The 27014-nt window shown below is 51.4% G+C and overlaps 1 long non-coding RNA gene across 1 annotated transcript; it reads right to left on the bottom strand.

Annotated features, from left to right (window-relative positions):
* Positions 1 to 5583: 5583 nt before the first annotated feature.
* Positions 5584 to 25357, bottom strand: LOC141409845 (uncharacterized). Its single transcript, XR_012432337.1, has 3 exons — positions 25200 to 25357; positions 21498 to 21663; positions 5584 to 5720 (listed from the first exon to the last, which is right to left on the bottom strand). It is a non-coding gene; the product is annotated as an uncharacterized lncRNA (long non-coding RNA).
* Positions 25358 to 27014: the final 1657 nt, after the last annotated feature.

The following is a 27014-nucleotide window of genomic DNA, read 5'->3' as shown; positions in this document are numbered from 1 at the left end:
TAGGGACGGGGTTTCACCATGTTGGCCAGGCTGGTCTAGAACTCCTGACCTGAGCCACTATGCCCGTTCTGGGCCTCGTCTTTGAGGGGCCTGCTAAGCTTCTTTCTATCCTGCAGGCTTCGTAGCGCTCTGACTTTGAGTCTCACTCTGTCCCGGCACAGGAGAAGACAGAGGGGTGGCATTGTGGGCTGAGAGCAACAGATTTAGAGGAAACTATCTTAAAGATTAAGCCTGCTTTCTACAGCTACTATAGCAGATGCCAGGCATGGTGGTTCACATCTGTAATCCCAGCATTTTGGGAGGTTGAGGCGGGCAGATAACCTGAGGCCAGGAGTTCGAGACCAGCCTGAGCAACATGGTGAAACCCTGTCTCTACTAAAAATACAAAAATTAGCCAGGCATGGTGGTGGGCACCTGTAATCCCAGATACTCGGGAGGCTGAGGCATGAGAATCACTTGAACCCAGGAGGCAGAGGTTGCAGTGAGCCAAGATCGTACCACTGCACTCCAGCCTGGGTGACAGAGCATGACTCTTAAAAAAAAAGAAAGAAAGAAAGAAAGAAATGTAGAGGAATCCGAGACATCAGGAAACCCAGGGCTCATGGTAGAGTGGAAAGACCAGGGCTTTGGGGTCGACACAGAGTACTCCTGGTGCTTAGTGGCTGTGTGACCTTGGGCAAGCTTCTTTACTTCTCTGAGCCTCTGTGTCCTTGGCTGCAGTGTCTAGGAAAGCATCTGCACACAGTGATGTGTGTGATCCAGGCCATCCTTTCTCTGTACTGTGCACGCACAGCCGTGCCTACTGAGAATTCTGCCACCAAAGATTCCTCAGTGGCATGGGGACAGATAGAATGTGCCGTCGCTTCCCTGCAGGCTCTAGGAGCTGGTCCTTGGGCCCAGGACTCCATTACAGTGGTCTGCATGGGATTTGGACAAGGGTGGCCTTGATTCTTCCCACATCCTAGTCCTGAAAGAAAGGGCCATGTTGGGCCACAGGAGAAGAGGAGGGTTCTAGGGGATGTGGAGCGTGGGGTCTTGGTGTGGCTGAATTAGAGGCATTACTCCACAAGATAGGGACACGGGAGGAGGACATTGTCTGGGATGGCTGATGTTTGCAGTGTATCTGGGCACCCAGGGGGGCTGGCAGGCTGTGCCTGAAGACAGATGCAGCAACTCAGAGATGTGCGGAGATTCCTCAATGTGGGTGTGGATGGACCAGGCCAGGGACCTGCAGGGTTTGGAAGGACCTGAGGTGGTGAGTGTTGGAGCCCTGGGAAAAGGAGGAACCAGGCCAAGCAGGTGCCCAGCCTGTCTCCTGTGGGAAGCTCCCTGCTCTTTGGGGCAACCCCCACATTGGGAACAGGGCCTCCCTTCTGGGCAGCTTGTGCATAGGAGGCCAAACCACCCAGATGGGGTCAGCAGACTCCAAGCAGCACAGAGCACCAGCCCAGGAGATGCAGTTCCCAAGGCAGCCTCTAAACAGAAGTGAGCTCTTTGCAGAGTTTTCAAGATTAAAAGAGCCAGGTAGGCCGGGCGCGGTGGCTCAAGCCTGTAATCCCAGCACTTTGGGAGGCCGAGACGGGCGGATCACGAGGTCAGGAGATCGAGACCATCCTGGCTAACACAGTGAAACCCCGTCTCTACTAAACATACAAAAAACTAGCCGGGCGAGGTGGCGGGCGCCTGTAGTCCCAGCAACTCGGGAGGCTGAGGCAGGAGAATGGCGTAAACCCGGGAGGCGGAGCTTGCAGTGAGCAGAGATCCGGCCACCGCACTCCAGCCTGGGTGACAGAGCGAGACTCCGTCTCAAAAAAAAAAAAAAAAAGAGCCAGGCACAGTGGCTCACAACTGTAATCCCAGCACTTTCGGAGGCTGAGGGCAGGAGGATCGCTTGAGCCTAGGAGTTGAAGAACAGCCTGTGCAACAGAGAGAGACTCTCTCTACAAAAAATTTAAAAAAAACCTTAGTCTGGCACGGTAGTCCATGCCTGGAGCCCCAGCGACTTGAGAGGCTGAGCGGGGAGGATTGCTTGAACCAAAAAGTTCAAGGCTGCAGTGAGTCATGATGGCACCACTGTACTCCAACCTGGGAAACAGGGAGTCTCAAAAAATAGTAGTCAGGCCGGGCACGGTGGCTCACGCCTATAATCCCAGCACTTTGGGAGGCCAAGGTAGGCAGATCACCTGAGCTCAGGAGTTCGAGACCAGCCTGGCCAACATGGCAAAACCCCATCTCTATTAAAAATACAAAAATTAACCAGACGTGGTGGCAGGCGCCTGTAGTCCCAGCTCTCAGGAGGCTGACGCACGAGAATAGCTTGAACCTGGGAGGCAGAGGTTGCAGTGAACCGAGACCGCACCCCTGCACTCCAGCCTGAGCAACAGAGTGAGACTCTGTCTTGGAAAAACAAGAGGAAAAAAAACAGGAGTCATTTTGTTCCAAAGATCCATCAGTCTCCTCTGCCCTACATCATCCGGCCCTGGCTCCCTGCCTGCTTCTAGCTCTACTCCCCCAACATCTCACCCTTACCCTATCCGCCTGCCCCAGAGGCCCAGCCCACGTGACCCCACGCTTCTCAGAGAGATTTCCTGTTGGACATGCAAACCACCCTTCCTGCAATCCCAGCCCCATCCTCAACCCTGGCACAAGCCTGCAGGCTGCTGCAGAGCTCTACGCCAGACCCCATCTCCAGCCCAACCACCCCTCAGCCTTACAGCCCAGCTCAGGCCCCGTCTCCAGGGCCAACTGACCCCAGCAGCTTCTCTAGGCTACAGGGAGGGGACAGCGGAGCACGCCAGGGCTCAAGTAGCAGATAGGCCATGACGGTTGCCTGGGCAGTGAGCGGGGAGAATGCACAGCCCCCACACTCCCAGACACAGTCTGTTTCCCATTCACAGATCTTGGCCAGCGAGCAGTCAGGGGATTTCCAACAGCCCAGCACAGTCACACCAGCCCCTGTGCACAGACCCCGCTAGGCCCATCAGTCGTCTCCCCTATACCACCCCGAAGTTCAGCCACTTCCAGTACACAGGATCTTTCTTTTTTTTTCCTTTTTTTTTTTTTTCCTTTTTTTTTTGAGACGGAGTTTCACTCTTGTCGCCCAGTCTGGAGCACAGTGGCGCAATCTTGGCTCACTGCAACTGCTGCCTTCCAGGTTCAAGCAGTTCTCCTGTCTCAACCTCTTGAGTAGTTGGGATTACAGGTGCCCGCCACCACACTTGGCTAATTTTCGTATTTTTAGTAGAGACGGGGTTTCGCCATGTTGGCCAGGGTGGTCTCGAACTCCTGACCTCTGGTGATCTGCCCGTCTCGGCCTCCCACAGTGCTGGGATTACAGGTGTGAGTTGCTGCACCCGGCCAACACAGGATCTTTCACCCTTGAGTGCCTGTGATTGGATGGTCCTTCTGCCCCATTGTCTTCCCACTGCCACTCCATCCTTCACAAACTCCTACCTGCCTTTTCGGAGTCCGTTTTTTTCTGTTGTTGTTTTCATTTTTGTTTGAGACAGGTCTCCGTCTCCCAGGCTGGAGTACAGTGACGTGATCTCTGCTCACTGCAACCTCCACCTCCCAGGCTCAAGCGATTCTCCTGCCTCACCCTCCCGTGTAGCTGGACTACAGGTGCCCACCGCCACACCCAGCTAATCTTTTTGTATTTTTAGTAGAGACAGGGTTTCACCATGTTGGCCAGGCTGGTCTCGAACTCCTGGCCTCAAGTGATCTGCCTGCCTCTGCCTCCGCAAGTGCTGGGATTATAGGCATGAGCCACCATGTCAGGCCTTGAGAGCCCATTCAAGCATCCTGCTCTCCTGGGGGAGGTCTCCCCAGACTTGCCCAGACAGGGTGGGCATTCCTGATTCATGCCCCTTGTCTCCTAAGTGTGTTCTGTTGTACTTTAGTGACCAGGTGACACCCCCTCTGGCTGGGATCCCCTCAGGGGAGCAGCCCTGTCTCTTCTCTTTAGGTTGTTTCATGCCCAACACAGGGCCTGTGCTGGGGACACTGGTAAGAAAATGTAGGATGGGCTGGCCACCGTGGCTCACACCTGTAATTCCTGAACTTTGGAAGGCCAAGGCAAGAGGATCACTTGAGGCCAGGAGTTCAAGATCAGCCTGGGCAACATAGCGAGGCTCCATCTCTAACAAAAATTTAAAAAATTAGGCGTGGTGGCGCACATCTTTATTCCCAGCTACTCAGGAGGCTGAGGCAGGAGGATCACTTGAGCCTGGGATTTGGAGGCTACTATGAGCTATCTATGATTGCACTACTGCCTTCCAGCCTGGATGACAGAGCAAGACCATGTCTCAAAAAAAGAAAAATGGATGGATGGACAGACCAACAACTGAGACTAGAAACCAGCTACTGCCAGGTGCAGTGGCTCAAGCCTGTAATCCTAGCATTTTGGGAGGCTGAGGTGGGTGGATCACCTGAGCCCAAGAGTTTGGGACCAGCCTGGGCAACATGGTGAAAACCTGTCTCTACTAAAAAATACAAAAATTAGCTGGGCATGGTGGTGTGTGCCTGTGATCCCAGCAACTTGGGAGGCTGAGGCAGGAGAATCGCTTGAACCTGGGAGGTGGAGGTTGCAGTGAGCTGAGATTATGCCACTGCACTCCAGCCTGGGCAACAGAGCGAGACTCTGTCTCAAAAATATATAAATAAAATTAAATAAATAAATAAATAAATAAATAAATAAATAAATAAATAAACAGGTGCATGGGAGTGGGTGGGGCCTGCAGATAATGTTTTGGCAAGTCAGGGATGCCTGGTGGGAGAAGCAGCAGGTCCGGTGGCCAAGCCGATGCCAACTCTCATGCCCCCTTGTCTTCCTCTTTAGATAAAGATGACGCCAACAGACTCGGGGAGAAGGTGATCCTGTGGGAGCAGGTGAAGGAACTCTTCAACGAGAAATACGGTCAGTGCCTATGGTCGGGATCAGCACACCAAGGCCTCCTCCCGGGGGAAGCAGGAGGCCCTCCCTCCCTCTGCAGCCAGCCTCGCCTTCAGAAGCCCCCAGCTGGCCTGCCTGCTCCCTGGGGACACGGCTGCTCTGCCTATGACCCACATTTTGTGTATGTTGATTTTCTTTTTTTTTAAACAGGGTCTCACTCTGTTGCCCAGGTTGGAGTACAGTGGTGCAATCTCTGCTCACTGCAGCCTCCACCTCCTGGGCTTAGGCGATCCTTCTGCCCCAGCCTCCCAAGTAGCTGGGTCTACAAGTGTGCGCCACCACTCCCGGCTAATTTTTCTATTTTTAGTAGAGAGGATGTTTCACCATGTTGCCCAGACTGGTCTTGATCTTCTGGGCTCAAGCGATCCTTCCACCTCAGCCTCCCAAAGTCGTGGGATTACAGGTATGAGCCACCACACCCAGCCTGTGTGTCTTGATTTTTAAATTCTCTAGGTGTGATGGCTGCTGGGCTGAGGCAGACCAGACTCCAGCCCTTTCCCTACCGGGCTTTGCCTTGGACAGGAGACATCTTTCCTCACTGTGACTTCCTGTGCCCTCTAGGTGAGGCCCTGGGCCTGAACCGACCGGTGCTGGTCCCTTATAAACCGATCCGGGACAGTCCAGATGCCGTGGAGGTCACGGGCCTGCCTGATGACATCCCCTTCCGGAACCCCAACACCTACGACATCCACTGGCTTGAGAAGATCCTGAAGGCCCGAGAGCACATCCTCATGGTCATCATTAACCAGCTCCAGTAAGGGCCTGGCCTCTGGAACGGGCAACAGAGAGGGTGAGGCCATGGGGAGGGTGAAAGTCAAGGTCACAGTGGGTCAGCTGGGATCCAGACCCAGGTGTACTGTAATAGTTCCTGCCTCTTTCTCCTGAAACATACACTTCAACACTCATGGACATTTACTTATTTTTAAAGATTTTTTTTTTTAGATATTAAATTTGTTCTCTGGGGAAGAAACAAAAACAAAATATGTTTTCATTAAATTTGACTTCTTCTGAGTATACAATTCTGATTTTTAACATATGTAAATATAAATATGTATTTAAATATGAATGTTTAAATAAAACATGAATATTTATTTAAAAAATAATTATAATTCCATAGTCTCAGTGATTACTTTTTTTTCTTTTTTTTTGAGACAGGGTCTTGCTCTGTCACCCAGGCTGGAGCGCAGTGGCACAATCTCAGTTCACTGCAACCTTCACCTCCTGGCTTCAACCGATTCTCGTGCCTTAACCTCCCAAGTAGCTGGGATTACAGGTGTGCACCACCATACCAGCTAATTTTTGTATTTTTTGGTAGAGATGCAGTTTCACCATGTTGGCCAGGCTGGTCTCAAAGTCCTGACCTGAAGTGATCTGTCTGCCTCAGCCTCCCAAAGTGCTGGGATTACAGGCGTGAGCCACTGCACTCAGCCTCCGTTATTACTATTATACCATATATCCTTACAGTCTTTTGGGTTTTGGTTTTTGTTTTGAGACAGGGTCTCACTCTTTTGCCCAGGCAGGCATACAGAGGTATGATCATGGCCCACTGCAGCCTCAATAGGGTCTCACTGTGTTGCCCAGGCTGGTCTTGAACTCCTAAGCTCAAGTGATCCTCCCACCTCAGCCTCCCAAATTGCTGGGGTTACAGGTGTGAACCACCACACCCAAACTGTGCGGCCCAGTCTTTCTTTTTAATACAATAGATGATTTTATTATTTTCAGAACAATACACAAAGCAACCTGGAAAATACAAAAAAAAATAGAAGAAAAGAACATAGCTGTAACTCTCCTACTGAAAGTCAACACTGTGATGCATTTCTTTATATTTTTAAATTATTATTTTATTAATATATTATTACTTTCTTTTTGAGATGGAGTCTCATTCTGTCTTGCAGGCCACTATATTGGTAAGGCAGGTCTCAAACCCCTGACCTCAGGTGATCCACCCACCTTGGCCTCACAAAGTGCTAGGATTACAGGCATGAGTCACCGCGCCCAGCCACTTTTTATTTTATTTTATTTTATTTTATTTTGTATTGCACAGGCTAGTCTCGAACTCCTGGGCTCAGGCCATCCTCCCATGTCAGCCTTTCAAAGTGCTGGGATTATGGGGGTCAGCCACCACACCTGGCCTGTGGTGTATTTCTTTTTTCTTTTTTTTAAGATGGAGTTCTGCTCTTATTACCCAGGCTGAAGTGCAATGGCACAATCTCAGCTCATTGCAACCTCCACCTCCCAGGTTCAAGCAATTCTCCTGCCTCAGCCTCCCGAGTAGCTAGGATTACAAGCATGTGCCACCACACCTGGCTAATTTTTTTTTTTTTTTTTTTAATAGAGACGGGGGTTTCACCATATTGGTAAGGCAGGTCTCGAACCCCTGACCTCAGGTGATCTGCCCTCCTCGGCCTCTCAAACTGCTGGGATTACAAGCTTGAGCCACAGCACTTGGCCTGCCTTCAGTGTTATATTACATGTTTTGTTTCTTGAGATGAGGTTTTGCTCTATCGCCCAGGCTGGAGTGCAGTGGCACCATCTTGGCTCACTGCAACCTCTGCCTCCCAGATTCAAGCGATTCTCATGCCTCAGCCTCCTGAATAGCTGGGATCACAGGTGCCCGCCACCACCCCCAGCTAATTTTTGTATTTTTGTAGAGGCAGGGTTTCACCATGTTGGCCAGGCTGGTCTCAAACTCCTGACCTTAAGTGATCCGCCTACCTCGGCCTCCCAAAGTGCTGGGATTACAAACATGAACCACCATGCCTGGTCTACCTGTTTTTTTAAATTAAGATAATATTTGCATGTGTAAAAAAAAAAACAAATTGTTCAAAATCAAAAAGTGGAGGTTTCCTTTCTCCCACAGATAGTTCACCCCCTGAAGTAACAACTAGAAAATGCAGGAAAACGGCCAGGTGTGGTGGCTCACGCCTGTAATCCCAGCTATACAGGAGGCTAAGGCAAGACAATTGCTTGAACCCGGGAGGTGGAGGTGGCGGTGAACTGAGACCATGCCACAGCACACCAGCCTGGGCAATAGAGCGAGACTCCGTCTCAAAAATAATGATAATAATAATAATTAATTTAAAAAAGTTAGCCAGGCATGGTGGTATGCACCTGCATTCCCAGCTACTGGGAAGCTGAGGCAGGAGGATCAATTGATCCCAGGAGTTCGAGGCTGCAGTGAGCTAGGATGGCACCACTGAACTCCAGCCTGGGCAAAAGAGTGAGACTGTCTCAAAAATAATAATTAATAATAATGCTGTGATGACTATCCACTTGCATAAATCTGGGCACACATTTCTGATCACTTGGTCAGACAACATCCTCGCTTTATAGATGAGGACAGCAGACCCAGAGGAATGATTTGCTGGCACAGGCCCATCATCCAGGGCCTATATGGGGGCTCCTCTGTTGGGACAGTGTGTTCTCCATTTTTATTTGGGTCTTACTGGGCAGCAGCAGCAGCACATCTCAGGCAGCAGGTGAGAAGGAGGGGAAAACAGCCAGATGCAATGGCTCATGCCTGTAATCCCAGTACTTTGGGAGGCGGAGACAGGAGGATCACCTGAGGCCAAGACCAGCCTGGCCAACATGGTGAAACCATGTCTCTACTAAAAATATAAAACTTAGCTGGGCGTGGTGGCGGGCGCCTATAGTCCCAGCTACTCAGGAGGCTGAGGCAGGAGAATGGCGTGAACCCAGGAGGTGGAGGCTGCCGTGAGCCGAAATTGCACCACTGCACTTCAGCCTGGGTGACCGAGCGAGACTCCATATCAAAAAAAAAAAAAAAAAAAAAAAAAAAAAAAAAAAAAAGGAGGGGAAAACCTCATTTTCTAACTGCCACCTAATTTCTTTCTTTTTCAGACCCTTTGCAGAAATCTGCAATGATGCCAAGGTGCCAGGTGAGTCGGAGGTGAAGAAGCCGCCCTTCTGCCCCGCAGGGACTAGAGACTGTTCTTTTTGAAAAAAGGTAGAGCCGGGCACAGTGGCTCACGCCTGTCATCCCAGCACTTTGGGAGGCCAAGGCAAGCAGATCACTTGAGGTCAGGAGTTCAAGACCAGCCTGAGCAACATGGTGAAACCCCGTCTCTACTAAAAATACAACAATTAGCTAGGCGTGGTCATGGGCACCTGTAATCCCAGCTACTCGGGGGACTGAGGCAGGAGATTTGCATGAACCCAGGAGGCGGAGGTTGCAGTGAACTGAGATCGCGCCCCTGCACTCCAGCCTGAGCAACGGAGCAAGACCTCGTCTCTTTAAAAAAAAATTGAATAAATTTCTTAAAGGCAGAGATAGATGTGGTCCAGGTGGGCATGCAATAGATGGCTGACCACCTTGAAAAATATATAACCCCTCTCCACCCTGGTACCTCCCCAGGGAGCCTGAGGTCTCCATGAATGAGGCCAGGTATCCCCAAGAGGCCCCCGGAAACCTGCAGGTGCCCTGCAGAGGGGAGGCCCTACCATAGCACCAATGAATGTAGGAGGTCAGCTAGAAGGACAAGAGGCAGGCCGGGCCTCAGGGAGCATCATGGAGGCCTCCTGGGTAGCAGAGGGGTAGCATGTGACTGAAGGGGTGAGGCAGGCGGGCACTGCCCGAGACTGGCCAGACCCCCTCCGTTCTGCTGGCATCTGCAGGGTATACAGATCCTTTCGTCAGGCACCTGGGGCCACCTGGCATGATGGTTCTGATTAAGGTGGATGATGGGACTTAGGAGAAGGTACTCCCAGGTGACTATGATGTGCACCCGATTAAGAAACACTGATTGGGCCAGGCGCGGAGGCTCACACCTGTAATCCCAGCACTTTGGGAGGCCGAGGCAGGCAGATCACTTGAGATCAGGAGTTCGAGTCCAGACTGGCCAACATGGTGAAACCCCGTCTCAACTGAAAATAGAAAAATTAGGGCTGGAAGCGGTGGCTCACGCGTGTAATCCCAGCACTTTGGGAGGCCAAGGTGGGTGGATCACCTGAGGTCAGGAGTTCGAGACCAGCCTGGTCAACATGGCAAAACCCCATCTCTACTAAAAATACAAAAATTAGCCAGGTATGGTGGCATGTTCCTGTAGTCCCAGCTACTAGCGTGGCTGAGGCAGGAGGATCGCTTGAACCTGGGAGGCAGAGGTTGCAATGAGCCAAGATTGTGCCACTGCACTCTAGCCTGGGCAACAGAGCAAGACTCCGCCTCAAAAAAAATCAAAAAAGAAAGAAAAAGAAAAATTGGCCTGGCATGGTGGTGCGCGCCTGTAGTCCTAGCTACTTGGGAGTCTGAGGTGGGAGGATCGCTTCAGCCCAGGAGGCAGAGGTTGCAGTGAGTCAAAGTCACACCACTGTGTTCCAGGCTGGGTGACAGAGCAAGACTCTGTCTTAAAAAGAAAAAGAAAAAGAAACTGATTGGCTGGGTGTGGCGGCTCACGCCTCTAATCCCAGCAGTTTGGGAGGCCTAAATGGGAGGATTGCTTGAGTCCAGGAGTTTGAGACCAACCTGGGCAACATAGTGAGACCTTGTCTCTACAAAAGGTTTTTTTCTCCTATCCAAGTACTAACCAGGCCTTCTGAGATCAGGAAAGATCAGGCGTGTTCAGGGTGGTATGGCCATAGACCAAAAAGTTTTTTCTAAAATTTAGCAGGGCATGGTAGTAGGCACTTGTAGTCCCAGCTACACAGGAGGCTGAGGCTGGAGGATCACTTGAGCCCAAGAGTTTAAGGCTGCAGTGAGCTATGATTATGCCACTGTACTCCTGCCTGGATGACAGAATGAGACCCCAACTCTTTTTTTCCTTTTTTTTTTTTCCAAGACAGAGTCTTGCTCTGTCACCCAGGCTGGAGTGCAGTGGCATGATCTCACTCACTGCAACCTCCGCCTCCTGGGTTCAAGTGATTCTCCTGCCTCAGCTTCCCAAGTAGCTGGGATTACAGGCTCCTGTCACCACACCCAGCTATTTTTTGTATTTTTAGTAGAGATGGGGTTTCCCCATGTTGGCCAGGCTGGTCTCGAACTCCTGACCTCATGATCCGCCCACCTCGGCCCCCCAAAGTGCTGGGATCACAGGTGTGAGCCACTGCTCCCGGCCTTTTTTTTTTCCCCAGACAGAGTCTCGCTCTGTCACTCAGGCTGGAGTCAATCTTGCAATCTTGGCTCACTGTAACCTCCACCTCCTGAGTTCAAGCGATTCTCATGCCTCAGCCTCCCGAGTAGCTGGGACTTCAGGCATGCACCACCACACCCAGCTAACTTTCTGTATTTTTAGTAGAGGCGAGGTTTCACCATGTTGTCCAGGCTGGTCTCAAACTCCTGACCTCAAGTGATCCTCCCACCCCAGCATCCCAAAGTGCTGGGATTACAGGCGTGAGTCACTGTGCCTGGTTGAGACTCCATCTCCTAAGAAATAAAAAAGAAGAAAGAAAAAATACCGATCTAATCTTACCCCACCTCATTGTACAGCTGGGAAGCTGAGGCGCAGAGACGCCCAGGGACTTGCCCAGGCCACATAGTGAGTCAGATGCTGTGTAGACCCTGCTGTCAGGACCACCCATCTGAACCATAGACCACCGTGGGTCACAGGGCCCAGTATGGCTGCTCAGCCAGGATAGTGATAGGATTCAGCAAGGCCACGCTACAACCTGGCCTGAGACCCAAGGCCCTGACTCCTGTCAGGACCAGGTTCACCTGGAACTCCAGAGCCTGAGGTGGCACAACCCAGCTAGAAGCCACCTCCTTCCATCAAGAGCTGATCACAAGCCTGGGCCATATAGTGAGACCCCCCACCCCGCCCCACCATCTCTGCAAAAAGTTAAAAATTAGCCAGGCGCAGTGGTGCATACCTGTTGTCCCAGCTACACAAAAGGATGAGGCAGGAGGAGTGCTTGAGGCCGGAAGGTGGAGGCTGCAGTGAGCTGTAATTGCGCCACTGCGCTCCAGCCTGGGCGACAGAGTGAGACCTTGTTTCCAAAAAAAAAAAGAGCCAGTTACAAGGGTCAGGCATGGCACTGAACACACAGATCTGGAGGCGACTTGGTTTGCTCGCAGGTCAAAGGCAGAGATGAGGCTGGGCACGGTGGCTCATGTCTGTAATCTCAACACTTTGGGAGGCTGAGGCAGGGAGGCAGGTGGATCACCAGAGGTCAGGAGTTCAAGACGAGCCTGGCCAACATGGTGAAACCCTGTCTCTACAAAAAAAAAAAAAAAAAAATTAGCTGGGGGTGGTGGTGGGCACCTGTAATCCCAGACACTCAGGAGGCTGAGGCAGGAGTAAACCCAGGAAGCGGAGGTTGCAATGATCCGAGATGGCACTACTATACTCCAGCCTGGGCAACAGAGCCAGGCTCTGTCTCAAAAAAAACAAAAAACAAAAAACATGGCAGAGACATAGAAGGCCACATGAAGGTCTCAGAAGGATTTGGGACAGATGCCCAGAGGGTGGATACTGTCACCCACATCCACCACTCCCTCCAATGTGGCCATCTCTCATGGTGACTCAAGGATGACCACAGCCCATGGACCAGTCTGAGACAGAGGGTGGGGCAGTCTCTGACTTCTTTTTCATGTGGAATCTCCCACAAAATTCCCTCTGACTCAGAGCCTGGGCTCCTCCTGCCTCCAGGGTCTTCTCTTTCCCAGGGTCTCTATGCCACATCACAGACCCCTAGTTTCTGACTTTTCTCCAGTTGAAGAGACATTTGCCCCATGGACCTCGCCTGCCCTTACTCTGTGTCATTAAGACCCTTCTGGTGAGCTGAGTACAGTGGCTCACACCTGTAATTCCAGCACTTTGGGAGGCTGAAGCAGGAGAATTCTTTGAGCCCAGGAGTTCAAGACCAGACTGGGCAACATAGAGAGACCTCGTCTCGACAAAAAATTAGCCAGGCAGGGTGGTGTGCACCTGTAGTCCCAGTTACTCGGGAGGCTGAGGCAGGAGGATCACTTGAGCTTGGGAAGTGGAGGTTGCAGTGAGCTAAGACCACACCACTGCACTCCAGCGTGGGCAACAGAGTGAGACCTTGTCTCAAAAAGACAATAAAAGCCCTTCTTCATTGGGCTGGGCGAGGTTTCCATGCAGTAACCCATCCAATCAGGACATGCCGCTCAGAGTTTTACATCTTCATCTCAAGTGAATTCGGCAACCGCAGAACACCTGCCGACCCCTGCTCCGTGCTGGGCCAGGTGCTGGGTTCTTGTATGCATGCGGTGTTTTCTGAGTCTCACCTCACACTGGTTTCCCCATTTGACTCAGAGAGGTTCATCGGTTTTCCCAAATTCACACAGTGATAATAGTAAGTGGCCACAGGGAAATTTGAACTTAGGACTTCTCATTCCAAACCAGAGTTTCTTTCCCTGGGGCACTGCCTGTCTACTTGGACCTGTGAACTCTCCACTCAGGGCCACCATACATCAGTGATAACCATAGCAATACAATTTTTAAATATTTTAATAGAGACAGGGTCTCACCATGTTGCCCAAGCTGGTCTCTAACTCCTGACCTCAGTCAATCCACCCACCTTGGTCTCCCAACATGCTGGGATTACCAGTGTGAGCCACTGCACCCAGTCCCAGGTCCTCTTTATACCCTCCCTGGACCACCTCTCCCGGGGCCCCACATCCCCTCCCAGCCTTAAAGAGCCCAGGAAAGAATGTGGCCTCTGGAGTCACGCAGACTTGGCCTTGGAGAAAATCCTTTAACAGCCCTGCCCCTTCGGGTGCTCATGAGTGAAATGTGAATAGGATTTTAGAGGGTTGCTGGGAGGATCCCAGGAGACAATGTGCAAAGCATTTAGCACAGTGCCCAGCACCCAGAAAATACTCAGAGACTGAGAATGTGATTAATATTGTTGCCATGATCCAGGCACGGTGGCTCATGCCTGTGATCTCAGCATCTGGGGAGGCTGAGGCAGGAGGATGGCTTGAGGTTGGGAATTTGAAACCAGCCTGGGCAACATAATGATACAAAAATACAAAAAGTTAGCCAGGCGTGGTGGTGCACACCTATAGTCCCAGCTACTCGGGAGCCTGAAGTGGGAAGATTGCTTGAGCCCAGGACTTGGAGGCTGCAGTGAGCTACAATTGCACCACTGTACTCCAGCCTGGACAACAGAGTGAGACCTTAAAAAACAATATAGGCCAGGTTTGATGGCCCATGCCTATAATCCCAGCACTTTGGGAGGCCGAGGTGGATGGATCACTTGAGGTCAGGAGTTCAAGACCTGCCTGCCCAACACAGTGAAACCCCATCTCTACTAAAATACAAAAAATTAGCCGGGCGTGGTGGCAGATGCCTGTAATCCCAGCTACTTGGGAGGCTAAGGCAGTAGAATCGCTTGAACCCAGGAGGTGGAGGTTGCAGTGAGCCAAGATCGCGCCACTGCACTCCAGGCTGGGTGACAGAGCAAGACTCTATCTCAAAACAAAACAACAACAACAACAACAAACAGAGAGAGGACCTAGGGCCTGAGGGGTGAGTTTGCTGGGGAGGAGAAGGGACACCTGGGAATGAGGATGCAGTGTTAACGAAGGCAGGCAGGCCAGCAAGAGCAGGAGGCCGGGGAGAGTGGGCCCTCGGGCTTGCTTTGGGAAGGAGGCTGGACAGGTGGGCTCTGGACAGGTGAGCCCTGACCCCCAGGGGATCAGGAGCCTGAAATCCTGAAAGGGGGACTCGAAAACTTAAGACAGAACACTTTTCCAGAGAGCTCAGGAGGCTGAGACAGAAAACCCTCAGCTTCCAGCATCAACAGGCTTTTCCCCTCCTTCTAGCCAAAGACAGCAGCATTCCCAAGCACAAGAGAAAGCGGGTCTCGGAAGGAAATTCCATCTCCTCTTCCTCCTTGTCTTCCTCTTCCTCATCCTCTAACCCGGATTCAGTGGCATTGGCCAATCAGATCTCACTCATGGTAAAGTTGCACAGATTTGGACTCCAGCCCTCTTCTCTGTGACCCTCCCCCCTCAGTCAGGCAGGGCCGTCTACTCTGGATGTGGGCCCAGGGGATGGGGAGGCACTGGGCTTTGAGGGGGGACCTTCTGGCCTTAGGGGTTATAGATGCATCCACCCGTCTCACCCAAGAGGTAGCCCATCCTTCTCACGGGGTACTCACAGGCACTCAGGCAGGAATTCACATCCCCGCTGGGCAGATGGGCCAGCGGAGGTCCAGGGAGGGACCTGCCCATGCCCTTCAGCCATGCCAGAGCTGGAGACATGAAAAGAAATGTCACTGGCCAGGCGCGGTGGCTCACACCTGTAATCCCAGCACTTTGGGAGGCCAAGGTGGGTGGATTACCTGAGGTCAGGAGTTTGAGACCAGCCCGGCCAACATGGTGAAACCCCATCTCTACTAAAAACACAAAAATTATCCCAGCATGGTGGTGCACGCCTGTAATCCCAGCTACTAGGGAGGCTGAGGCAGGAGAATCACTTGAACCCGCGAGGCGGAGGTTGCGGTGAGCCAAGATCATGCCATTGCACTCCAGCCTGGGCAACAAGAGCAAAACTCCATCTCAAAACAAATAAATAAATAAATTAAATTAAATTAAATTAAAAAAAAAGAAAAAGAAAACAGGCTGGGCATAGTGGCTCACACCTCTAATCCCAGCACTTTAAGAGGCCAAGGCAGGTGGATCACCTGAGGTCAGGAGTTTGAGACCAGCCTGACCAACATGGAGAAACCCCATCTCTACTAAAAATACAAGATTAGCTGGGCATAGTGGTACATGCCTGTTATCCCAGCTACTGGGGAGGCTGAAACGGGAGAATTGCTTGAACCTGGGAGGCAGAGGTTGCAATGAGCCAAGGCTGCACCACTGCACTCCAGCCTGGGCGACAAGAGTGAAACTCTGTATCAGAAAAAAAAAAAAAAAAATTGGCCAGGCACGGTGGCACATGCCTGTGGTTCCAGCTACTTGGGAGGCTGGGGTAGGAGGACTGCTTGAGCCCAAGGGGATTGAGGGTGCAGTGAGCCAAGATCATGCCATTGCACTCCAGCCTGGGCAAGAGAATGAGACTCCATCTCAAAAATAAATAGGCTGGGTGTGGTGGCTCACACCTGTAATCCTAGCACTTTGGGAGGCCGAGGCAGGTGGATCACTTGAGGTTCAGGAGTTCGAGACCAGCCTGGCCAACATGGCAAAACCCCATCTCTACTAAAAATAGAAAAATTAGCCAGGCATGGTGGCCGGTGCCTATAATCCCAGCTACTCGGGAGGCTGAGGCAGGAGACTCGCTTGAACCTGGGGGGCCAAAGTTGCAGTGAGCCGAGATTGCGTCACTGCACGCTAGCCTGGGCAAAAGAGTGAAACTCCATCTCAAAAAAATAAAAAATATCAAATATAAATAAATAACCTCTGAGAAAAGCCCCTCCAAAAGCAGAGCTAAGCATTTTGGGTTCGTTCCGCATCACCTGGAGTCCTAGCCCAGTCCCTTTGTCACTCTCTCTAGCAATGACCAATGTACATGGTGGACTATGCTGGCCTGAACGTGCAGCTCCCCGGACCTCTTAACTACTAGACCTCAGTACTGAATCAGGACCTCACTCAGAAAGACTAAAGGAAATTTAATTTATGTACAAAGTGTATATTCGGATATGTATCGATGCCTTTTAGTTTTTCCAATGATTTTCACACTATATTCCTGCCACCAAGGCCTTTTTTTTTTGAGACGGAGTCTCGCTCTGTCGCCCAGGCTGGAGTGCAGTGGCGCGATCTCGGCTCACTGCAAGCTCGGCCTCCCGGGTTCCCGCCATTCTCCTGCCTCAGCCTCCCGAGTAGCTGGGACTACAGGCGCCCACAACCGCGCCCGGCTAATTTTTTGTATTTTTAGTAGAGACGGGGTTTCACCGTGGTCTCGATCTCCTGACCTTGTGATCTGCCCGCCTCGGCCTCCCAAAGTGCTGGGATTACAGGCGTGAGCCACCACGCCCGGCAGGCCTTTTTAAATAAGTAAAAAAAAGAAAGAAAAAGTGCTGCCTTTACTTTTATGGTCACTGTTTCACATTCTCGTTTGGATCGCAGCCGCAGCTGTCACTGGGGACAAGGTCGGGAAACGCAGCTCAGGTGCCCTGCCCTCTTCCTCATCACAGCAGAGGTAGTGTCCAGGAAGCCCTCAGAGCTCTTTGTGCTCCTGGGAGCATGTGACATCAAGAAGAAAAGCCACGGAAGGAAAATGTGCCATGGGGCCGGGCATGGTGGCTCACGCCTGGAATCCCAGCACTTTGGGAGGTTGGTGGCTCACGCCTGGAATCCCAGCACTTTGGGAGATCGAGGTGGGTGGATTGCTTGAGGTCAGGAGTTCGACCTCGTTGGGCTGTAATATTGATGTTTTGGGAGGCCAAGGTGGAGGATTGCTTGAGACCAGAAGTTTGAGACCAGGCTAGGCAACACAGTGGAACCCTTTCTCTAGAAAAATTTAAATGTGGCTGACACCTGTAATCCCAGCACTCTGGGAGGCTGAGGCGGGTGGATCACCTAAGGTCAGGAGTTTGAGACTAGCCTGGGCAACATAGGGAGACCCTATCTGTACAAAAATACAAAAATGAGGCCGGGCACGGTGGCTTACGCCTGTAATCCCAGCACTTTGGGAGGCCGAGGCAGGTGGATCACCTGAGGTCAGCAGTTCAAGACCAGCCTGGCCAACATGGTGAAACCCCGTCTCTACTAAAAATACAAAAATTAACCAGGCGTGGTGGCGGGTGCCTGTAATCCCAGCTACTCAGCAGGCTGAGGCAGGAAAATTGCTTGAACCTGGGAGGCAGAGGTTGCAGTGAGCTGAGACCACGTCATTGTACTGCACCTGGGGCAACAAGAACGAAACTCCGTCTCAAAAAAACCAAAAAAAACAAAACAAAAAACACAAAATTAGCCAGGCATGGTGGTGCGCACATCTGGAGTCCAGCTACTCAGGAGGCTGAGGCATGAGGAGATTTGATTGCTTGAGTACAGAAGGTTGAGATTGTAGTGAGTCGTGATTACACCACTGCACTCCAGCCTGGGCAACAGAGCAAGACCCTATCTCAAAAACAAAAACAACAACAAAAAAAGTGTTAAATATGGTAAATGTCAGAGAGGAAGGGGCCCATCCCGGTGAAGCACTGTGGCTGGATGGGAGGCATTTTCAAAAAGGGGTTTGGAGACCAGGCGCAGTGCTTCACGCCTGTAATCTCAGCACATTGGGAGGCCAAGGTGTGCAGATTGCCTGAGGTCAGGAGTTCGAGACCAGTCCAGCCAACATGATGAAACCCCATCTCTACTAAAAATGCAAAAAAATTAGCTGGGTGTGGTGGCGTGCGACTGTAATTCCAGCTACTTGGAAGGCTGAGGCAGGAGAATTGCTTGGACCCAGGAGGCAGAGGTTGCAGTGAGCTGAGACTGCACCATTACACTCCAGCCTGGGCAACAAGAGTGAAACTCCATCTCAAAAAAAAGGGGGGGGCGGTGGGGGCAGGACAAGTATTCTTTTTTCAGAGGCAAGGTCTTTCTGTGTCCCCAGGCTGGAATGCAGTGGCACGATCACATCTTCCTGCAGCCTCAAACTCCTGGGCTCAAGCAATCCTCCTGCCTCAGCCTCCAGAGTAGCTGGGGCTACAGGTGTGAGCCACCACGCCCAGCCAATTTTTTTATTTTTTTGTGGAGATGGAGTCTTGCTATGTTGCCCAGGCTGGCTTCAAACTCCTGGGCTCAAGCCATCCTGCTGCCCCAGCCTCCCAGAGTGCTGGGATTAGAGGCGTGAGCCACCATGCCCAACCTGGAATGATTTTGGATAGAGCTCTGGACACCTGACAGGCAGAGTGACGGGTCCCAGCTGGGTCTTAGAAAGACCACTTTAGGGGCAGGTGGGAAATTGAAGGAAGGGACCAGACTAAAGGCAGAAAGACAAGTCACAAGAGCGTGGCAGGCATCCAAGACTTGGCACCCAGTCCCTGCTCATTGAGTCAACACATATTTACTGAGCCCTGCCCTTCTGGCTGGGAGGCCAAGCAGCTGAGTGTCCTCACTGGGGAAGCAGCTGCCAGGGAGCACAAAACAGAGTAAGGCTCATGCGGTGGCTCAGGCCTGTAATCTCAGTGCTTTGGGAGGCCAAGGTGGGAGGATCACTTGAGGCCAGGAGTTCGAGACCAGCCTAGGCAACATAGTGGAACCCTTTCTCTAAAAAATTTTAATTAGCTAGGTATGGTGGTGTGTGCCTGTGGTCCCAGCTACTCTGGAGGCTGAGGCAGGAGGACTGTTTGAGACCAGGAGTTTGACACTGCAGTGAGCCGTGACACTGCTCTTGAGCATGGGCCACAGAGCAAGACCCTGCCTCTGAAAAAACAAAGCAGGGGACCTCACCTAATGCAGAAAGTAGGAAGAGTCCTAGAAGCTGAGGCTTGAAGAGCAAGTGAGGCTTTGGGGGCACAAAGAGAGGAGGGCTGAGGCAGGTGGGTGTTTGAGAGGAGAGCCATGTGGGCAAAAACGGAGCTGGACAGGGACTTCGTGCATTCCAGGAATAAGAAGGTGTCACCACAGTAGACACAGGGTGGCTGGAGGTGACATGTCGGGGCAGGTGCAGACTCGGTCAAGGTTCCCGAGGACGCTCAGCACATGGTGCCGGGCTGAAGTGGTGGGCAGAGGCGGACATCCAGCCCGGGTTATATCTGCCCAGCCATGCACTCTGGGACAGAGCTGCGTCCTTTTACTCACTGACCCATGTAGAAGGCCTCATAAGCTGGGCCAAGGCAATTTCCAGAGGGCAAATGAGACCCACAACAGGAAGTACCTGGGGGAGAGCCAGGCCTAGGTCTGCATTTTGGAAGGGTGCCCCTGCCCGCTGAGAGACATTGGAGAAGGAAGGGAGGAATAAATCGGAAGACCACGTGGGAGGCTCCAAAAGAAGGTAGCAGTGGAGGCCAGGCGCAGTGGCTCATGCCTGTAACTCCAGCACTTTGGGAGGCTGAGGTGGGTGGATCACCTGAGGTCAGGAGTTCGAGACCAGCTTGGCCAACATAGCGAAACCCCATCTCTACTAAAAAATACAAAAATTAGCCGGGCATAAGGCTGAGGCAGGAGAATCTCTTGAACCCAAGAGGCAGAGGTTGGCAGTGAGCTGAGATCGCACCACTGCACTCCAGCCTGGGCGACAGAGCAAGACTCTGTCTCAAACAAAAAAAAAAAAAAGAGAGAGAGAGAGAGAGAAATGGCAGTGGTTTGGGCCAGGTGGAGAAAATAACTAGAGGGTCAGCCAATCAGATGGACCAGGGGTTCTGGAGAGTCAGGGGTCAGGGTGGCCCCAGGATCTGGCTCTAACCATCCACCCAGGGCCCAGAATGAGGCCTGTGGCTTGGAGGGACTGAGTTCTGAGTCAATGAGGAAATGGTCTGAGGAAATGGTCTGAGTTCTGAGGAAATGGTCAAAACTTTAGTCCAGGGCTTTTGCAAGCCCTCAGGGTCAGTCTCATCCATGCCCAGAGCTGGGAGGAAGGCTCCATCCCAGCCCTCCAGACCATGCTTCCTCCTGGAAAGACGCTAGAAACCACGTGCCTGGCACAGCCACGCCTCTCTCCACTAGTGCAAACCCCCCACCCAGTCAGCTGCCAGCCTCACCCTCCTCCCTCCCACCTCCTAGTGGCTCCCAGTGCCACCAGGCACCTCCACTCCACCATCAGCTCCTGCCCTGGGCCAGGCCCACTTTTTCCACTCCAGGATGGGGGCAGGGGTGACCTCCTAAAATGGCCACTACCTCCAAGCAGAAACTCCCTATGAAGTCAAGATGATCTGAAGAGTCCTTGCAGCTGTCACCTAGCCTTCAACCCTCACATCCTGTAACCTATCCCTCACCCATGATCCTGTGACTCTGGATTTAAAATCTGTTTTGCTTTCCTTGCACCAAGTGCAAGCATCTAGGCACGGCATTCCAAGCGCCTCGCAGGGCGTAGGGGTCCCCAGTCTTCTGTCCCACCGTTCCGTCCCCAGGGAGCGGACCACCTGGCGCCCCCTCCCGCCCGCCACCGCCCGCTGGCGCCTGTCGGTCGTCTAGACCTGCTGCCCCCACTCCACCGCTCAGATCCACGGCCAGAGCCAGAAGTGGCTCCTGCCTGGCCGGGAGCGGCGAGGCTGAGACTGTGCCCGCGGGCACTGCCATCCCATGCATGGAGAGGCGCAGAGATCGGGGGTAGGGCCCAGGGAACCCAATCCTCCTTCATCGCACAGAGGCCCACGAAGCTTCCCATCTGTTCTTTCAGGCTCACTGTGCAGATGGCGTGCAATTAAGTGGGTAGGTGCAGCAAACCCTTGTGTCCTCCTGCTTCCCTAAAGGCAGAGGATTGAGCCACTGCACTCCAGCCTGGGCAACACAGTGAGACCCTATGTCTTAAAGAAAGGGCAGAAGTGGGGACCCCTCTCCCACCCCGTTCCCCTGCTCTAAGCCAAAGCCTTTGAAGCAAGAGGTTGCCTCCTGTGAGTTTCCCCCAGTCCCTGGGGGCCTGGGCTTTGGGAGGTGTGTCCAGGCAGAGGACAGAGGTCTCCTGCAAAGGGCCACTGTTCCCTTCGCCCACCCTGCGCCCGCCCAGCCCTTTATCCGATGGGAAAGCCTTACCGACTCTTCCTCACAGAAGCGCCCAGATGCTGTTTATGCAACCTCTCCAGAATCTCCGTGTACTGTACTTCTTAAAAAGTGATTTGATTCAAAGCACTCATTCTTTAATTAAACTTCATTTAGCTGCCATCTGTCTCGGTTCGAAATGGCTTCGTGTTTTGCAACTCTAAATGAGAATTGTTATTGGATTAAACACATCCCCACAAAAAATCACAAAACATGTTCAAAAGTAATAAATGAAGGATGGTTAGGAGCTACATCTTAAACGTTCTAATTGCCAGGGAATGTATTCTGGTGGGCACACAATCATTTTATATACAAATATTTGTATAAAAATCTGGTATCAATGAAAAGATCAAGATTATAGAAAATGCTGGAATTATATCTGACTAAAAACAATAATAAAGCAATAATTGGCGCAGGGAAGGGCCACAAAACGAGAGGGGGCACCTGCTCCCCTCAGGCCACCCTCCCGCACCGCCCAGGTGCCTAGTTTGGTACACTCAGGGGAAGATGGTCCTGAGCTCTCCTGGCTGAGGCTTCCAATGGCTCTGCGAGGTACCTCTTTTTATGGAACCAAAGCATTATTTATCTTCATTATTATTACTTTTTTTTTTTTTTTTTTAAAAAGAGACAGTGTCTCGGCCAAATGAGGTGGCTCACACCTGTAATCCCAGCACTTTGGGAGGCCGAGGTGGGCGGATTACGAGGTCAGGAGTTCAAGACCAGCCTGGCCAACATGGCAAAACCGCATCTCTACTGAAAATATAAAAATTAGCCGGGCACGGTGGCGGATGCCTATAATCCCAGCTACTCGGGAGGCTGAGGCAGGAGAATCGCTTGAAACCAAAAGGCAGAGGTTGCAGTGAGTGGAGATTGGGCCACTGCACCCCAGCCTGGGCAACAGAGTGAAACTCCATTTCAAAAAACAAAGAGAGAGACAGAGAGAGGGTCTCTTTGTGTGGCCCAGGCTGGAAAGCAGTGGCTCGATCATAGCTCACTGCACCTTGGAGCTCCTGGGCTCAAGTGATTCCCCCCGCTTCAGCCTCCCAACTGGCTGGGACCACAGGCACATACCACCACGCCCAGCTATTTTTTTTCATTTATTGTAAAGACAGAATCTCGCTATATTGCCCAGGCTGGTCTCAACCTCCTGGCCTCAAGGAATCTTCCCACTTAGGACTCCCAAAATGCTGGGATTACAGGTGTGAGCCATTGCACTTGGCCCCTGCCCTGTAATTTTTAAATTTCATCTTATTCTTAAAACTCATAGCTGGGCATGATGGTGGGCATCCAGCTACTAAGTCCCAGCTACTAAGGAGGCCAAGGCAGGAGGCTCACCTGAGCCCAGGGATTCAAGGCTGCAATGAACTATAATTGTGCCACTGTACTCCAGCCTGGGTGACAGAGCAATACACTATCTCAAGTAAATAAATATCATTTTATTAATATCAAGTATAATACTTTTTTTTTTTTTTTTTGAGGTGGAGTCTATTCAGTCACCCAGGCTGGAGTGCAGCATTGGGATCTTGGCTCACTGCAACCTCCACCTCCCAGGTTCAAGTCATTCTCCTGCCTCAGCCCCCAAAGCAGTTGGGATTACAGGCTTGCGCCACCACGCCCGGCTAATTTTTGTATTTTTAGTAGAGACGAGGTTTCACCATGTTGGCCAGGCTGGGCTTGAACTCCTGACCTCAAGTGATCTGCCTGTTTCAGCCATCCAAAATGCTGGGATTACAGGTGTGAGCCACTGCACCCAGCCTATAATACCTTATTTTCTGTGTCATTATTTTCTGGTTGTCTGCCTGCTTTATGCTTTATGGTGTCAGGGACTGTGTTCATTTCATCCAACGTTCTATCCTAGTGCCTACATCCAGGACATACAAGGTACTCACTAGATGTGAGCCAGTTGGATGAAAGAATACAAACTACACCGATCTCCTAGAAAATAAGAGAGCCCTTAAATCTTTTTTTTTTTTTTTTTTTGAGACAGGGTCTCACTCTGTCACTCAGCTGGAGTGCAGTGGCATGCTCCTAGCTCATTGCAGCCTCCCACTCCCAGACTCAAGTGATCCTCCCTCCACAAAAGCAGTTTTGTTTTTTGTTTTTTTTTTAAAGCAGGCTGGGATTACAGGCATGAGCCACCACGCCCGGCCCATTATGCAAGAACTTTTGTGTGTTCTGTTAATCCTCACAGGCCTGCAAAGTAAATATTATTTCTTCACTTCACAAATGAAGAATCTGAGGTTCAGGAAGATGAAGGGCTGAGTCCAGGGTTATACAACTAGAAAAGATGAAGCACCAAGTTTGACTTCAGAGGAGACCGCCAGACTGAGAGACTCAGGCCCCTGAGTACTGCCCCAGGTGAACCCTGCAACTTGGGGCTAGGCAGAGCTTGTCTTCCAGTTTTCCCTCATGTGTTTGAAAGAGAGTAACAGAGGTACATTTGAAAAGAAAAACAGAAATGGGTCCCAACAAGTCAGGTTTGCTCAGACCAGACCTCCTCTGCACAGGAAAAGGACATCAATAAAGATCCAAGCTGGAAAGACCAGAGAAATATGTGCACACACACACTCACCCACACACATACACACAGGCACACACACTTTTTATTTTTTTAGTAGAGACAGAGGTCTCACTATGTTGCAGGCTGGTCTCAAACTCCTCGACTCAAGTGACCTCCCAAAATGCTGGGATTACAGGCATGAACCTCTGTGCTCAGGCTGCTTTAAAAAAAAAAAACAAACTGCTTTTGTGGTGGTTTGTTCGTTTGTTTGTTGTTTTGAGACGGAGGTCTCACCTTATTCCCTAGGCTGGAGTGCAGTGGCGCAATCTCCACTCTGCAACCTCCGCCTCCTGGGTTCAAGCGATCTCCTGTCTCAGCGTCTGAGTAGCTGAAATTACAGGTGCCCGCCACCCCACCCAGCTAATTTTTGTATTTTTAGTAGAGACAGGGTTTCATGTTAGCCAGGTTGGTATCAAACTCCTGACCTCAAGTGATCTGCCTGCCTCGGCCTCCCAAAGTGTTGGGATTACAGGCAGGAGCCACTGCACCTGGCAAAAAAAACCACATTAATTAGGGCTGGGTGCCGTGGCTCCCACCTGTAATCCCGGCACTTCAGGAGCCCAAGGTGGGAAGGAGGATTCCTTGAGGCCAGCAGTTCAAGAGCAGCCTGGGCAATGTAGCCAAATCCCATCTCTACAAAAAAATAAATGAGCCAGGCGTGGTGGTGTGTGCCTGTAATCCCAGCTACTCGGGAGGCTGAGGCAGGAGGATCACTTCAGCTTGGGAGGTAGAGGCCACGGTAAGCCATGATCGCATCATTGCATTCCAGTCTAGGTGACAGAGCAAGACTCTGCCTCAAAAACACATGCCAAAAACAAAACAAAAAACAAAAAAACACCAAAACTGTCAATTAGAGTTGCTGCCACAATCCCAATAATAGCACAGTGTTTGACTCACAGTTATTAAGAAGTTGGCACTTGAAAAATAAAACTAAGCAGTGAGAAGACATTCTCCTCCCCAGTTCTTAACTGCCCGTTCCTGCTTAAGTACAGCCGTGCGAGCCTCCACTCCCTCCAGGAGGAAACCCACAGGCGTGAGTCTGGGATCGGAGACCCAGACCTGACCCCAATAGCTCTCTTTCCTGTCCCCTAGGGAGCCTTGGGTTCCAGCCAAACCAGGCCACCGCCCCCACTCACCAGTCTCAGATCATTCTAGAGCCTCTCACACCTCCAGGCCTTTTGCCTGGCTGGTTCTTGCCTTTCCTTTGCCTGGCCTTGATCCAGCTGAAATGTCTTCTGTCCCCTGAAGCCTTCCCCAGCGGCCCAGGCCCAGCAGGCGCTCTCAGAGCCAAGTCACACAATGTGTCATTGTCCCTGCAGAAATGATTCATTGAACACACAGCTTGAAACACAAGCTCATGATACCGTCTAAATACCTCCCGAGCAAAAAGAATGTTTTCTTTTTTTTATTCTTCCTTTGTGTATGTATGTGTGTTTGTGTGAGAGACAGGGTCTCACTCAGTTGCCCAGGCTGGAGTGCAGTGGGGCCATCATAGCTCACTGCAGCCTCAACCTCCTGGACTCAAGCCATCCTCCCACCTCAGCCTTCCAAGTAGCTGGGACTACAGACACGCACCACTGTGATAATTTTTTTTTTTTTTAATGGAGTTTTGCTCTTGTCCAGGCTGGAGTGCAATGGCGCAATCTCAGCTCACTGCAACCTCCACCCCCCAGGTTCATGATTCTCCTGCCTCAGCCTCCCGAGTAGCTGGGATTACAGGCATGTGCCACCACAGCTGGCTAATTTTTTGTATTTTTCTTAGAGACAGGGGTTCTCCATGTTGGTCAGGCTGGTCTTGAACTCCCGACCTTAGGTGATCCTCCCACTTCAGCCTCCCAAAGTGCTGGGATTACAGGCGAGAGCCATCGCACCCAGCCCACCCAACCTTTTTGGGTTTTTTTGAGACAAAGTCTCACTCTCACTCTGTCACCCAGGCTGGAGTGCAGTGGTGCAATCTCGGCTTACTGTGACCTCCACCTCCCGGGTTCAAGCGATTCTCCTGCCTCAGCCTCCCAAGTAGCTAGAATTACAGGCACCTATCACCACACCCACCTAATTCTTGCATTTTTAGTAGAGACGGGATTTCACCATGTTGGCCAGGCTGGTCTCAAACTCCCGACCTCAAGGGATCTGCCTGCCTCAGCCTCCCAAATTGCTGGAATTACAGGCATAAGCCACCACGCCCGGCCGCAGCTAATATTTTTTTAATGTTTTATAGAGACAGGAGTCTCACTATGTTGCCAGTCTGGTCTCTAACTCCTGGCCTCAAGGGATCCTCCCGCCTTGGCCTCCCAAAGTGCTAGGATTCCACATGTGAGTCACCACACCTGGCCCAGAATGCTCTTTTCTTCTTCACAGGCTTCAGGCTTCATGCTCAGAACAGAGTCTCACTCTGTCACCCAGGCTGGAGTGCAGTGGTGTGATCTTGGCTCACTGCAACCCCTGCCTCTCGGGTTCAAGCAATTCTCCTGCCTCAGTCTCCCAAGTAGCTGGAACTACAGGCATGCAACACCATGCCTGGCTAATTTTTGTATTTTTATTTTATTTATTTATTTTTGGAGATGGAGTCTTGCTCTGTCACTCAGGCTAGAGTACAGTGGCGCCACCTCAGCTCACTATAACCTCTGCCTCCCAGGTTCAAGCTATTCTCCTACCTCAGCCTGCAGAGTAGCTGGGATTACAGGTGCCTGCCACCTTGCCCAACTAATTTTTGTATTTTTAGTAGAGACGGGGTTTCACCATGTTGGCCAGGCTAGTCTCAAACTCCTGACCTCATGATCCACCTGCCTCAGCCTCCCAAAGTGGGGCATGAGCCACCTCATCTGGCCGACCCTATCTCTAACATAAAAATTTTTTTACACTGGTGGGGCGTTTGGGAGAAGATTAGGTCATGAGGGTGGAGCCCTCATGAATGGGATTAGTGCCCTTATAAAAGGGACCTGTGGAAGTTT

This window comes from Macaca fascicularis, chromosome 3, assembly GCF_037993035.2.
Source record: "Macaca fascicularis isolate 582-1 chromosome 3, T2T-MFA8v1.1".
Taxonomy (NCBI): Eukaryota; Metazoa; Chordata; class Mammalia; order Primates; family Cercopithecidae; genus Macaca; species Macaca fascicularis.
Note: the sequence above shows the minus strand (reverse complement) of the source record. Positions and strands in the feature narration are given on the sequence as shown.